This window comes from Equus caballus, chromosome 6, assembly GCF_041296265.1.
Source record: "Equus caballus isolate H_3958 breed thoroughbred chromosome 6, TB-T2T, whole genome shotgun sequence".
Classification (NCBI taxonomy): domain Eukaryota; kingdom Metazoa; phylum Chordata; class Mammalia; order Perissodactyla; family Equidae; genus Equus; species Equus caballus.
This window is the reverse complement of record NC_091689.1, coordinates 45,106,348-45,119,671: the sequence shown is the minus strand read 5'-3', so window position 1 is coordinate 45,119,671 and position 13,324 is coordinate 45,106,348.

The following is a 13,324-nucleotide window of genomic DNA, read 5'->3' as shown; positions in this document are numbered from 1 at the left end:
GGAGAAGCTGAGCTCTGAGGGCTGTCAGCCAGACTTCGGGCAGGTGGGAGGAGGAGTGTCCTGGAGGAAGGAGGCACAGCCGGTGTTCAAAGTTGGAGGTGGGGGTCCTGGGGGAGAAGACGGCACCTTCAAGGATCGGAACCAGGGCCAGCATTGCAGGTACACAGAGTGAGGGAGAGGTGGGCAAGATGCGGCTCGAGACAGGCCGTTAGGAACTGTATCATGGAGCACCTGGGAAGCTATGGTAAGGTACTTGAATGTTTTTAAATTTTGCATGTCATATAATTCACCCTTTTCAAATGTAGAATTCAAAGATTTTTAAGTAAAGTCACCAAGTTGTGCAACCATCATCATAAATCAGTTTTAGCACATTTTCACTACTCCAATAAGATCCTTCATGCACATTTGCTCCTAAGCCCCACCTCCCCACTCCCACCCCAGGCAACCACTAATCTACTTTCTGTCTCCATAGGTTTGCCTTTTCTGGGTATTTCTTGTAAAGGAAACATACAATATGTGGTTTCTTGTGTTTGGCTTCTTTCACTAAAGGAGCTTGAATTTTAATCTAAAAACAATGAGAGGTCCTTGGTGTAACAGGACCAGACAGGGGTTTTAGAGAGATCACTGGCCCTGTCTCATGTCAAGTGACTTGGAGGAGGCGAGCCCTGTGCAGGGAGAACAGTCTGGAGGCTGCTGGAATGTTCCAGACCAGAGGAGATGGCTGGATAGAGCTGTGACAGATAGAAAGAGGGCTGGTCATTTCACACAACCGTCCTGACCACAGGGAGCTCTTCCTTGGCTGAACATGACTTTTTTTAAAACACAGGAACCAGCCTCCACCATTTTCTGAGGTGAAACTCTCGAGATTTCATGTTCTCTCTCTGACCCCTCACACCCCTCGATGGACCAACCAAGAAGCCCCTTGGCTGGTATCTGTGTCTATCGTCAGGACCTTGAGGGCCAGAATGACGGTTCTGGAGCAGGCAAAGGGACACCGCACTCTACAAACACACGCTCGACCGGGACGGCTGGTCCCACCCCTCCTCAGGTTGTAAGAGAAAGAGCAGAGATGCCAAGAAAACAAGCTAATAACAGGTGTTGAACCTCTTTTCTTGTGAAAACAATATCCCAGAGATATTCTAGAATCTGTGCACACTCAGTCAAAACTTCATGGCATATTCTCCCAGAGTCCTATACAGCAGGAAATGAGGCTCTGAGTGAAAACCCCGAGGCCTGCAAAATCCTCAGTTGACAAAGGTGTCTGTTAAGGAATAAATGCATATTTTTAAAAAGATTTTCAGTGCAAAATTTTGGACGCTCCAAAAACAGAGTTTAATGCTCAGTTTAAAAAATATCAGCCAACCGGGGCCGGCTCCGTGGCCGAGCGGTTAAGTTCGTGCGCTCCGCTGCGGCGGCCCAGGGTTCGGATCCTGGGCGCGGACATGGCACCGCTCGTCAGGCTACGTTGAGGCGGCGTCCCACATCCCACAACTAGAAGGACCTGCAACTAAGATATACAACTATGTACCGGGTGGGGTTGGGAAGGTAAAGCAGGAAAAAAAAAAAAAAAAAAAGATTGGCAACAGTTGTTAGCTCAGGTGCCAATCTTTAAAACAACAATAACAAAAAAAAAATCAGCCAACCAAAATATTCTGTCCATCGAATGTTCCTCCTGAGGTTGCCCTGAAAGAGCGAAGAGAAGGTGTTGACTCCGGCCATTTGGGAGGCTGAAGAGTCACTAGGCTGGCCAGTTGTGGGGTTTATTATAAATATCAATGATTAATCATTACTTATTTTTACATGGACCATTAGAACCCTCCCATCTGTTTTGGTGGGACACTCTCCATCCAACAGGTCATCACATGTCCCCATGGGGCAAGGCTACTCATGGTTCCAAGGGACCACAGGGGACTGCCCCTCTCTCTCTCGGGGAAGTGCATAGGGTGCCTGCCTCAGTCTACTCAGGCTGCCTTCACAGGATACCACGGACTGAGGGGCTTAAACAGCAGACATTTACTCTATCACCATTCAGGAGGCTGGAAGTCCAAGATCAAGGCCCAGCAGGGTCAGTCTCTGGAGAGGCTTCTCTTCCTGGCTTGTAGGCGGCCGCCTTCTCCTTGTGTCCTCATGTGGCCTTTCCTCTGTGTGTGGACATGAAGAGAGAGCACACTCCGGTGTCTCTCCCTCTTCTTATAAGGACACCAGTCCTATAGAATTTGGGGCCTGCCCTTATGACCTCATTTCACCTTAATTACCTTCCTAAAGGCTCTATCTCCAAATATAGTCACCTTGGGGTTAGGGCCTCAACATACGAATTTGAGAAGGACACAAACGTTCAGTCCGTAACAGTGCCCCACTGCCATCTGGTGACGCCTGAGCTCAGAAGTGATGTCATTCTGACAATATCCCAGGAGGAAAGTCATCAGTCAGCCTATTTACCAGCCCCCCAAGGGGTCGGCTACAATCACGAGCAGCCTAATTTGGGGGCCTCATTCTCTTGAGTGTGTGCAATAGGCAGTTAGCTCTAAGGTACTGCTTCTCACCTGGGGATGATTTTGACACGTAGGGAACCTTTGGTAACATCTGAAGAAAGTTTCGAATGTCACAACTGGGGGTGGGGAGTGTGCGATACTACTGGCACCAATAGGCAGCAGCCAGGGACACTGCTAAACACTCTAAAATGCGCAGGACAGTCTCCTACCACAAGGAATGATCCGGTCTCAAACATCAACAGTGCCAAGGCTGTGAAACTCTGCCCCAAGGTAGAGTTTGTCCTGAAATTCTTAAATTAACCCTCATTGAAGACTCAGGTTAGGAAGGAAAGGCTGGAAGAGAAGATTCAGAAGCCATTATCAACCCTTGCACTTTGATCGGGTCCCCAGCGAGTCCCTGTGGGGATGTGCTAAGGGCAGCGGGTCATTAGGAATTGTCCAGAGCGTAGGGTTGGCAGATGGGCACTGAGGAACCTCAGACCTGGGTGCCAAGTAGGCGTTTCCGGGTTGACAGAGTAGAATGAGGGGCAAGTGACAACTATCGAAGGGAAATGAGGTGAAGAAACTCAATAGGCACTTTCTGTTCTTTCTCACAATCGTCTTTCATCCTCTCACACCTAGGTCAGGGCTCTTCCTCCAGCCCCCCCTCTGCCCCCCCATCACAGCCGAGCAGGACTTCTCTTCAGAACTTAAGCCATAAATTGTTTTTACCGATTTAATCTTAATTTCTTCATTCCTCCCTGCCCCTGTAAATTCACTCCATGGAACTAGGATCCGGGAGGAAAATTAAGGTGCTCCGCGACCGTCCTGGCCACTCTTCCCTAACACAAAGCGGTAGGGTCATTTCAAGTTGCAAAACAACTTTTTTTTAAGGTTTCTTTTTGTTTCATTTCAAGTTGCAAAACACAGCCACAATTCAGAACTTAAAACACGAGTTAACAAGAATAACGTGGCTTCAGTCTCCATTCAAAGGTAAGCTCTCTTCCCCAGCTCCCACGGGGACCTGCACAGACCCAGGCTGGAAGGGAGGCGGGGTCAGTTTCTTCCCCCTTCCTCAGTCACCACCTCCCCGGTTTGCTGGGTGTTCTGTCTGACCCTATTGGGCGCAGAGGGAGACCAGGAGGAATGGTGAGGTGGCAGCAAACTTCTCGCCTGAGTGGCACTGGTATGAGTTGGTTTGTGCTCTCTAGACCTGGTAAATGCCTAAAACTGATTCTCTCTGTCTCTGTCTGTCTGTCTGTCTGTCTCTCTCTCTCTCTCTCATTAGAGGCTGCTTTAAATTTTTCAGAGACCCTTCATCTCTGGAGAACTCTTGTTTACAGGATCCAGGACCCAGTGAGTTCATCTGTTTTGGGAGGCCCTTTCGTCTACTCCTTTCCCAGCCCCTCAGAAAGCCAGCAGTCCACCTGCAGCTTCTTTCTGCCACATCCCACTACCCCCGCGACGGCCGCATTGGACAGGGTCTAAGTCAGCCCCTCTCTCATATGGGGCCCACACACCCAGTCCCCGGGAAACAAGCAGACAATCCTGGCCCCTACAAACTCTAGGAGTGGAGACCGGCCCCAGAGCAGCAGCGGCCCGCCCTTCACTCCTACCACTGAAGCGGCACAGACCCCTCCTGCCTCCTGCCTTGGAGATCTCCCAGGGAGAAATCACAGGCATCCATCATCCATCGTGACCCTCAACTTCAGAGACACATATCCAGCCTTCTGCGGGATCTCACCGAAGTCTCTCTCCTGACTTGTTATGGCACTCCAGGACTTCCTAAAAAGTCCTCCCAAAAAGATCCCCGCTAAGAAAACACTTCTCAAAATCCTTTTATTTTCCAACCCTCAATATGGATGAATCCCATGAATTCTTGAGTCTGTGGTCCACCAATATTCTTTGGCCATTCTCCTCCATCTAACCCTGCCCCATCCTTCTCCAGGGTGCTGTGGCTTCCCTCTGATCTCCAACAGTGCTAGGAAAATAACATATCTCAAAATTTTTATGGTCTTCTATTCATTTTTAATTGAAAAACCCAGCAAAACGACAATAACAAATAAATGAAAAATAAATAACCTATAATTCTTGATTAAAAACATTCTAAATCCATAGACAACAGTTAGGAGGGTGGAGAGAGAGAGGTAGCAAAATACGAAGGGGACTAATAGAAAATAACGTTAATTATATTTTTAATGCTCTTTACAGATCTAAATGCATATTTTCCTTGAGAGAATGTATTAAGTGTTTCTTGGCTTGCTAATAAAATTATTTTCAGGAAACTAAAGATGTAAATATTATATAAAGAAGAAAAAAATTGCAGAAAAAGCTATTTCCCTCGGTTTCCCAACTATTTGTAAAACTCCAAAAGTTTTTAAAAACTTCCAAAAAGTTGTTCTTTTTCTAACTTTCTTCCAATTTTCCTCCCATACTTCACATTGCTGTTTACTTTTTTGGCTAAGCACATTTCAGCTACTTCGTACCTTGGTTCCTCTGCCCGCAGGGTCTCTTACACAGAACAGTCTCCCAGGGCGATCTTTATCAGACCCTTTGGTACTGCCCCCTTGTGGTTACTTCCTTAATAATGACAATTTAATCACTAGATTTCATCCCTAGGTGTTCAAGAAAGATTCACTGAATACCAATGGTGAGTTGGGACTTGGATCCTGATTTTAGAAATGAGTAGACCATGGTCCTTGCCTAGAAAGAGCTCACAGTCCTGAGTGGGGGACAGTCACCTGCCCAGCTAATGCTGCTTTAAATCAGAATACATTTGAAGTCACAGAGGAAAAAGTGACTCCTCAGAGTGGATGGGATGGGTAGATTCACAGAGGAAGGGCCCCTGGAGCTGAGACTGCAAGGATGGAACGCACACGAAAAGAGGAAGGGATGTTCTAGGCTCAGAGAGGAGTCTGAGCAAAGGCCCCAGTAGAGATAAAAAAAGCACAAGTTCAGTCCAGTTGAGTGTGGGGGGTATAGACCTGGGTGGCAGATCGATGGGGGTCATGTCTTGAATGTGCCATTCAAGAGCTGCATGATCTCAGGTGAGTTATTTACGCCTCATTGCCTCTTCCATAAAAGTGGGGATAATCATAGTGCCTATCTCATAGAGTCCTTGTGAAGATTAAAGGACTAATGCACCCAAAGTGCTTTGCACAGTACTTGGTCCACGTAAGTGTTCAGTCAATGCTAGCTGCTGGAGGCGAGTAGTTCAGGGTGTCTTAGTGTGGATGGCATGGACGGATGTGGAGAGGAATGTAAGCTGGAGTGGGGTCTTGAATGCCAAGCTAAGGAGCTCAAAATTACCTTGTGGACAGTGGTGAACCAGTGCAGGTTTTCGCAAGAGAAGTGGTGTGATGAGATCCTATTTTAAGAGCAGAAATCTGTGAAGAAGATAAAAGATTTGAAGCCAGGAAGCTACTAATTTATCTATTAAACAAGTATTCATTTAAAACCTGCTAGCTTTAAATCACTATGCAGTGCTTGTGAAGAGCAGTAAACTAGAGGGTAGTGGGCCCCTGCCTACTGGGAGCTTTTATTTCAATGGAGACTAGACAGTCCACACAACACAATATCATTTCATATCACGGGCAGGGCTGGCAAGGGAGCAAACACAGGGCTCAAACGGAGACTAACCCAGGGGACGCAAGTCACTTAAGCTCTCTATGCTTCAGTTTCATCTCTTTCTCTCTCTCTCTTTATTTTTATTTTTTTTTTGCTGAGGTAGATTCACTGTGAGCTAACATCTCTGCCAATCTTCCTCTATTTTTTAGCATGTGGGCCGCCAGCACAGCATGGCCACTAAAGAGTGGTATAGGTCCATGTCGAGGAACCCAACCCGGGATGCTGAAGCAGAGTGTGCTGAACTTAACTACTATGGCACCAGGGCTGGCCCTCGATTCTTCATCTCTTAAATGCCACTTACGACCCTGCCCTGTGTACTGCAGAATCAGTGTGTAGACTCAACAGAGATGATGTGCTGGGAAGAGTTCTGTGAAGTGTCAGTCAGTGCGGCAGTAAGAAGGATCTGCTTGTTCTTCCTCCCCCGCTGATAATGGGCCCTGGTGAGATCTCAGAGGCCTGGCCCCAGGGCCCCCTCTCGGTGACCCGTCCGACCCATCCGAGTCTTCCTTAGCCCTTCCACACAGCAGCACAGGGATCATTCTTCTTCCCCTTGTCCCTGCTCCCACTTCTTAGAATCACATGGAAAGACAAAAGGAGGAAAAAGGAAGAAAAAGAAAAGAAGCGAGGGAAGGGAGGGAGGAAATATTTCTGTAAGTGCAGGCACCTTCACACCTGTCTGTCCCTGGTCAGCAACGGGAGCATTTTGGCAATTTGGGAGGGTGTTTCCTTGTCACAAGGATGGGGGACGCCACCAGCATCAGTGGGCAGAGGCCACAGATGAGAGACATGTGCAGCAGGCAGGACAGCCCCATCATGAGGAACTGTCCTGGGCTCTGCTCAGCTTCTCAATGTCATGAAGTGAAGCGCATATTTATAAATCTGAGCCTAGAATCAAACTCTATTTTACATAAAGCAAAACGTGTTTTTCCCATCAGTTTAACACACGCCGAATTTTGCATAGGGCATAAGTCCAAGGCAGACTGCACTTTGTTCTGTTTGGAACTTTTCAAGCGCACTTCAGCATTTTGGAAACTCATCTCCTGACCTCGCCACCCGTGGCACTGAGTCATCGGTACGAGTGCACCTGTGGCCCCCACAGTCACAGTGCTTCTCTCTCTAGATAAAGCTCCACGGGTGCATTTATTTAACCCTCACTTCAAATGTCAAAAAGTCACAGAATTTTTAGTTGAACATTTTCTTGCTGCTCTTAAATCCAGATTCATCCATATAACTAAGTACGAGAATCTGAATCCTCCGTCTGTCTGTCAGTGTAGCTGTGCTGAGCATTTAGGCACTGAAATAGAGAGCGTTTTAAAGTATTTTCCATTTATTTCTCCTACAGTTAAGGCATCATATTGGTTTTTCTAAAAGTGTGTATATTAACTATGAATTTCACTTTAAGTTAGTAAAGACGATGTTATAAAATATTTTTTATTAAATGCGCTGTTGTGTGTGACAAGGTAGAGAACTACAGTGTTAGTTCATTTAACCAAAGAATGTGAAGCTAAGGCTCCCGGAATCCCCTGGTGACCCGCTACTAAGGCAGATTGAGAATTGTCGCTGAAATTATTTACCCCACGTTCCCTGGCCTTGCGGCTTCCTTGTAAGGTCTCTCTGAGCAGCAACTCCATCTGGTCTGAATTTAGCAGGTCCCAGCACCTTAGAGCAAGGATCAGGGAGGATGTCCTTACAGTTGCTCATAAAAACCCATGTTCTGTATCCAAAACCCCATAATAATCCACTATGCTCCTAGGGTGAGAGTGGGGGCAGGGGGAAACCCCCAAATGACAAAGAATGAACAGTATTCTCCTGATGATTCCTCTTGGGGACAGTGCATAAGGCTGTCACAATCAGTGACCTGAGCCGAGTTGCCTGGGCTAAATTTAAGTCCCCTAGGGACCCTCCCCCATCTGGATCCCTCTGGTGATGTGTCTGTCACCTCTGGCGTCCCGATTAGCAGGAAGATGCTGTATTTATAGAGCATCCTTCTGAGAAGAGCTCCAGGCTCTTTTCGGACATTAGCTCATCATGGCAGGGGTGGAGGGAGGAGAGAGGTCCACAGTGCTTTCCGCTCCCTTTAAGGCAGAAGAATGGCTCCACAGGGCAACTGGGAGACTTGGGCTCCCAGAGCCTCTGTCCAGCGTGCTCTTAACTGAGTCACGTAAACCTCCCCCTGCCGGCTGGCGCTGAACTCCTGGCCTCTGCGGCCTAGATGTTGAGCGGCAAGGAGAAGCCTTAGCTTCATCTATATTTTTCACGTCCAGAGCAACCCAGAGGCAAGCCGCCTGCAGCTTCCTCCAGAGCTCTTTTAAAGACACGGCAGGATCTTGGACTGAATTCTTTTTTTCTTTTCCTTGTCTGTCCAGAAGAATTTATTTATTTATTTATTTATCCCAGTTGTATTGAGATATAATTGACATACAAAACTGTACAAGTTTAAGGCGTACAACATGATGATTTGGTTTATGTCTATATTGAGAGATGAGCACCACAATAAGTGTAGTCAACATCCACCACCACATATAGTTACAAGATGTTTTTTCCTATCATGAGAACTTTTAAGATCCACTCTTAGTTGCTTTCAAATATATCATACAGAATTGTTAACTATAGTCACCGTGCCATACATTGCATCCCCTGGACTTATTTATCTTATAACTGGAAGTTTTCACCTTTGACCACCTTCACCCATTTCCCTTCATTTTTTTATTGTGGTAAAATATGCATAACATAAAATGTACTATGTTAATGATTTTTAACTGTACAGTTTTAGTGGCATTAAACACATTCACATTGCTGTGCAACCATCACCACCATCCATCTCCAGAACTTTTTCATCTTCCCCAAACAGAAACTCTGTCCCCATTACATACTAACGCCCCACTCTCTCCGCCCCCAACCCCCGGTAACCACTGGCTGCTTTCTGTCTCTGTGAATCTGACTGTTCCAGGTACCTCATACAGGTGGAATCATACAATATTTGTCCTTTGTGTCCGGCTTATTTCACCTAGTATAATGCGTCGAGGTTCATCCATGTTACGGCATTAGACTGGATTCTTAAGCCTCTCTCTCCTTCTCTACAAGCTTCCTCTTCCCCCAACTTACCTCTCCCATCTGGGACACGCCACATCCTCTCACACACGTACATTGAAGGAGAGGATGCAGACTTAGCTTGACATCGTACTTTGAATTTCATGAAGTTTCTTTTCGGGTCCCTGGTCTCCTTTTCTATGCATCTTCCTACTCTTAATGCAGGTTTGCCAGATTGAGCAAATAGAAATACAAGATGCCCAGTTAAAATTGAATTTCAGATAAACAACGAATAATGTTATAGTATAAGTATGTCCCCATGCACTATCTGGGTAATACTTATACTAGAAAATTATCCATTCTTTATCTGAAACTCAGGTTTACCTGGGCATCTTGTATTTCACCTGGCAACGGTGTCCTAACCCTCCACGCCCTTGGGAATCCCCTGCCTTCCTACTCGTCCCTCCCATATCAGTCATTTACACCTACAAATGGAACATAAGTGAAAAGAATATGAAATTTATACTTAGAAGACTTGGTTTGAATCTCAGCTCCACACCCAGCTGGTAGAAAATCAATTGGTCTCTGAGCTTCATTTACCTCATGTGAAATAAAGACAATAAAACCAACTGCAGTGTGGATTTAAGGATCAAACGACATAGTATATGTGAATATTCTTTACGCATATTAATTTCTTTGCTCTAACTGTGGATTGACAGGCTCCCACTTCATCCCCATTCACAGGAATTATCCGCCTAAGTGACTGGTAAGAGAACATATGGACCAGGGGCAAGCAGGGGCTTTGCTAGGGCCCCTGGAATCACAGTCGCTCTAGGCAGGCCCCTGCTTCTTCTGTGGCCTTGTCCATAGCTGTCTTGGGAGTATGGCAAGGAGAGGTTCAACGGGCTCAGAGGCTAGCCTGGCACGCAATTCACATGCTCCTGCCCCCTCCTCGTGCCCAGAATATGGGGGCCCAAGGAGTCCTGCTTGGCTGTCAGGCGGGACTCAGAAGTCTCCCAAACGTTTTCCTCTGCCACACTGACCACGCCCTCAGCAGTCTCAGGCCCCAGCCTGCCAGCCCATCAGGGCAGCAGGAGTGTTGAGCTGTCACCAGGACAGCAAGTCTCTTCCTGGAAGCATCTTTAGGATGGGGCTCTTGGCATCTCTGCTGAGCTCTGACTCATGGGAAGTCATTTGTTCGAAGCAGAAGACCCATAGGAAGGGTAGGGGCTCTGGGAGGGGTGCTCAGTGCCAGAGGGTGGGGCATCTCGGCTCAAGGAGTGGAGTCCCTGGTGGAGCCTGCACTGAGGCACTTCCCAAGCGAAGGGAGCCATGGCGGCTGCCTGTGTCTCGGAGGCTTTTCATAGGGAGGCCTTGTGAGGAGTGGCCTGAATCTGGCCACTGCCTGGTGACCTGGCATCTTGGAGCTTTGCCCAGTCGGCAGGGCGGAGTTTTCTGGCCCCGGTGCTGTAGAGTCAAGGCCAGAAGAACGAGACTCTGTGAGAGTCCGGCTACCAGGGCCGGGGCTAGCATCAGGCATGTGACGCAGCTGCCTTGGGGCAAAATTTAAGGGGATGCCCAAAAACTCAATAACCAATATAAATGCAATATTTTTTAAAATCTAAATTAATGCAAAATAATCCATGATGAATGAAAAATCTCAAAATTTTAAATAAAGGCCATCAGTATTACTGATTTTCCTATTCTTTCAGGTGCCAGTATGGCTCTGCACAGCCCTGTTACCGATCCTACTGGCCTCACCCAGCCCCAACCTTGCCAGATGCCCTCCAACCTCCCCTTTCCCCAGAAGCCCCCCTGACAATCAGCCCACCCGTCCACCCACAGCTATGGGGGCCTGTCAGGTCAATAAACAGTCCCTTCTGGAGTCTTCCCGCTCTCGAAAGCTAGTACCACATCATGCAGCTGCAGCTGATTTCAGGTACACCCCACACTATGGGAGACTCTTCCTGAAAGTCATGGAGGAGAAGCCCCATTGAACCCTGCGGATGGGCTCATTTCCATCAAGAAGCCCTCCATGGTTGTTCCTGTGCCCCACATACTCTTCAGGCCTTCTAAGACCTTTCTCCGCACCCGTCCACAGCGTCATTTGTGTAGTGCTGACAGAGGAGCTAGACGGCCAAGCACTGAGTGGAGCTTTACAAACCCCCCTCCAGGGCCAGCTCCTCCTGTGACCTGCTTTGTCACCATGGCCAGGCCACCCAATAGCTCAGGGTCTCTCCTGTCTTTACGGGGAGTGAGGGCTAGAATCCAAACCCTAGCCAGCCTAGCTTCTAGAAGTAGAATTCATTCTACCTCTCTCTCCCGCCCTTCTCTCTCTCTCCTCTCTCCCTCCTTCCCTTCCTTTCTTTCTCTCTTTCTCTATCTCTCTTTCTTTATTTCTTTCAACAGTCATTGAACTCCTAATATGTAGCAAGCACCATGCCAATACTGGGAATACCATAACAGTCAGAATCCCTCCCCAAGGAGTGCCTGGCTAGGGAGGGTGACAGGAGACAGTATCCCCCAAATCACACACGTGGGGATGTCATTACAAACCTATTGTGTAGGAGCACATGATTGGGTCATCTGACCTAGCCCAAAAGGTCACGGAAGGCCTCCCTGAAGAGGCAGTGTTGGTTGCTGGTGAAGGGGGAGGAGGAGAGCATGCCAGGCGGGGGTGTAGCAGATTGTATTTCCAAAGATGGACACGACAATAGCTCCCATCCCACATGATCTCCTACACTGTGACTCCTTCCATTCAGAGACGGGGTCTTCATTCCCTCTGCTTGAAGTGGTGTGACATGACTTCCAAGGCTGCATGATAAACAGCGATATAACTTCCACCTGGCTCTCTTGGAACCCAGCCACCATGCTGTGGGGAAGTCCAGGCCACGTGGAAAGGCCATGTAGGCGCTTGGGCCAACAACCTCAGATGAGGTCCCAGCTGAAATTCAGCATCACCACCAAGGGATGGTGTGAACAAGGAAGACTTTGAGATGCTCCAGCCCCAGCCACTGTCTGACTGCATTCACATGAGAAATCCAGAGCAAGGACCACCTCGCCGAGCCCAGTGAACCCAGAACTGTGAGCTCTAATAATAAAATGATTGTGTTTTTTAAGTCATTAAGTTGTGGGGTCATTTGTTTTGCAGCAGTAATTACTGAACAAGTGGGAACAAGAAGTGCAAAGGCCCCGTGGAGGACAGGGGCTCCAGGGGGAGAACACAGGGCGACGGGCCTCATTGTGGCCTTTTCACATATAGAGTCCATCCCCTCAAGTTCCATACCCAACCCAAGTTCTATTCTCTACCCTTCTCTAGAGCCTGCCCCTAAACCTGCTCCTCCTCTTGTATTATTCTCTTCTTGCTAATGATAGCACCACCCACTCGGCTGCTGTCGCCAGTCACCATGACTCCTCCCACTCCTCCCACAGTAATAAGAGCCCCCGGGGATAAAGCACCCACTGTGTGTCCGGTATTGTACATACATTGTCTCACTGAATTTTCACAGCATCTCTTTAAGGTGACACTCTGACCATCCCCCCCAAGGACAGCTGAGGGTCCTGAGGCACAAAAATGTTGAAGAACTTTCCTGTGCTCACAAGAAGAGGCAGAACCAGGACACAAACCCAGGAATGTCCTAGTCTAAGCTCGGGCTCTTACCTGCTGTTTGTTTTTACTTTATGCAACTTGTAAATCCCCAGCGCTGCTGCTGGGCCATATCGTGCCTCATCACAGGTGTTCGGGAGGGTGGAAATCATTGTCTCTCAGCCTTTCCTATTGTCCCTCTCCAGTTCACCCCGTGTTGCCACTAGGATCAGATCTCTTTGACCCACATGTCCCATAGAATAAGATCCACACTCCCTTACAAAGTAAAACTCCCTTTGCAAGTCCTTCTTGGTCTAACCTTTAGAGACCTTCAATACCCACCTCCATGCACACTCACAATGTCACACAAAACTCACTATCCCCCAGCGTCCTGTTCCTTCTGAGCTTCTACCTTCTGCATGAACTGCTCCTCCTCCTGGAATGCCCTTCCCCACCCAATGTAGTCTTCATGACCCTGCTCAGATGTCAACCCCAATGGAAGCCCTCTCTTCTTGAGGCTTCGAGTCCAGCACCCTTCATTCTCTGTGTATATTTCTCATGCTGCGCTATCATTATCTGTGTCCTTGCCAGCTCCCCCTCTTGCTGGTTG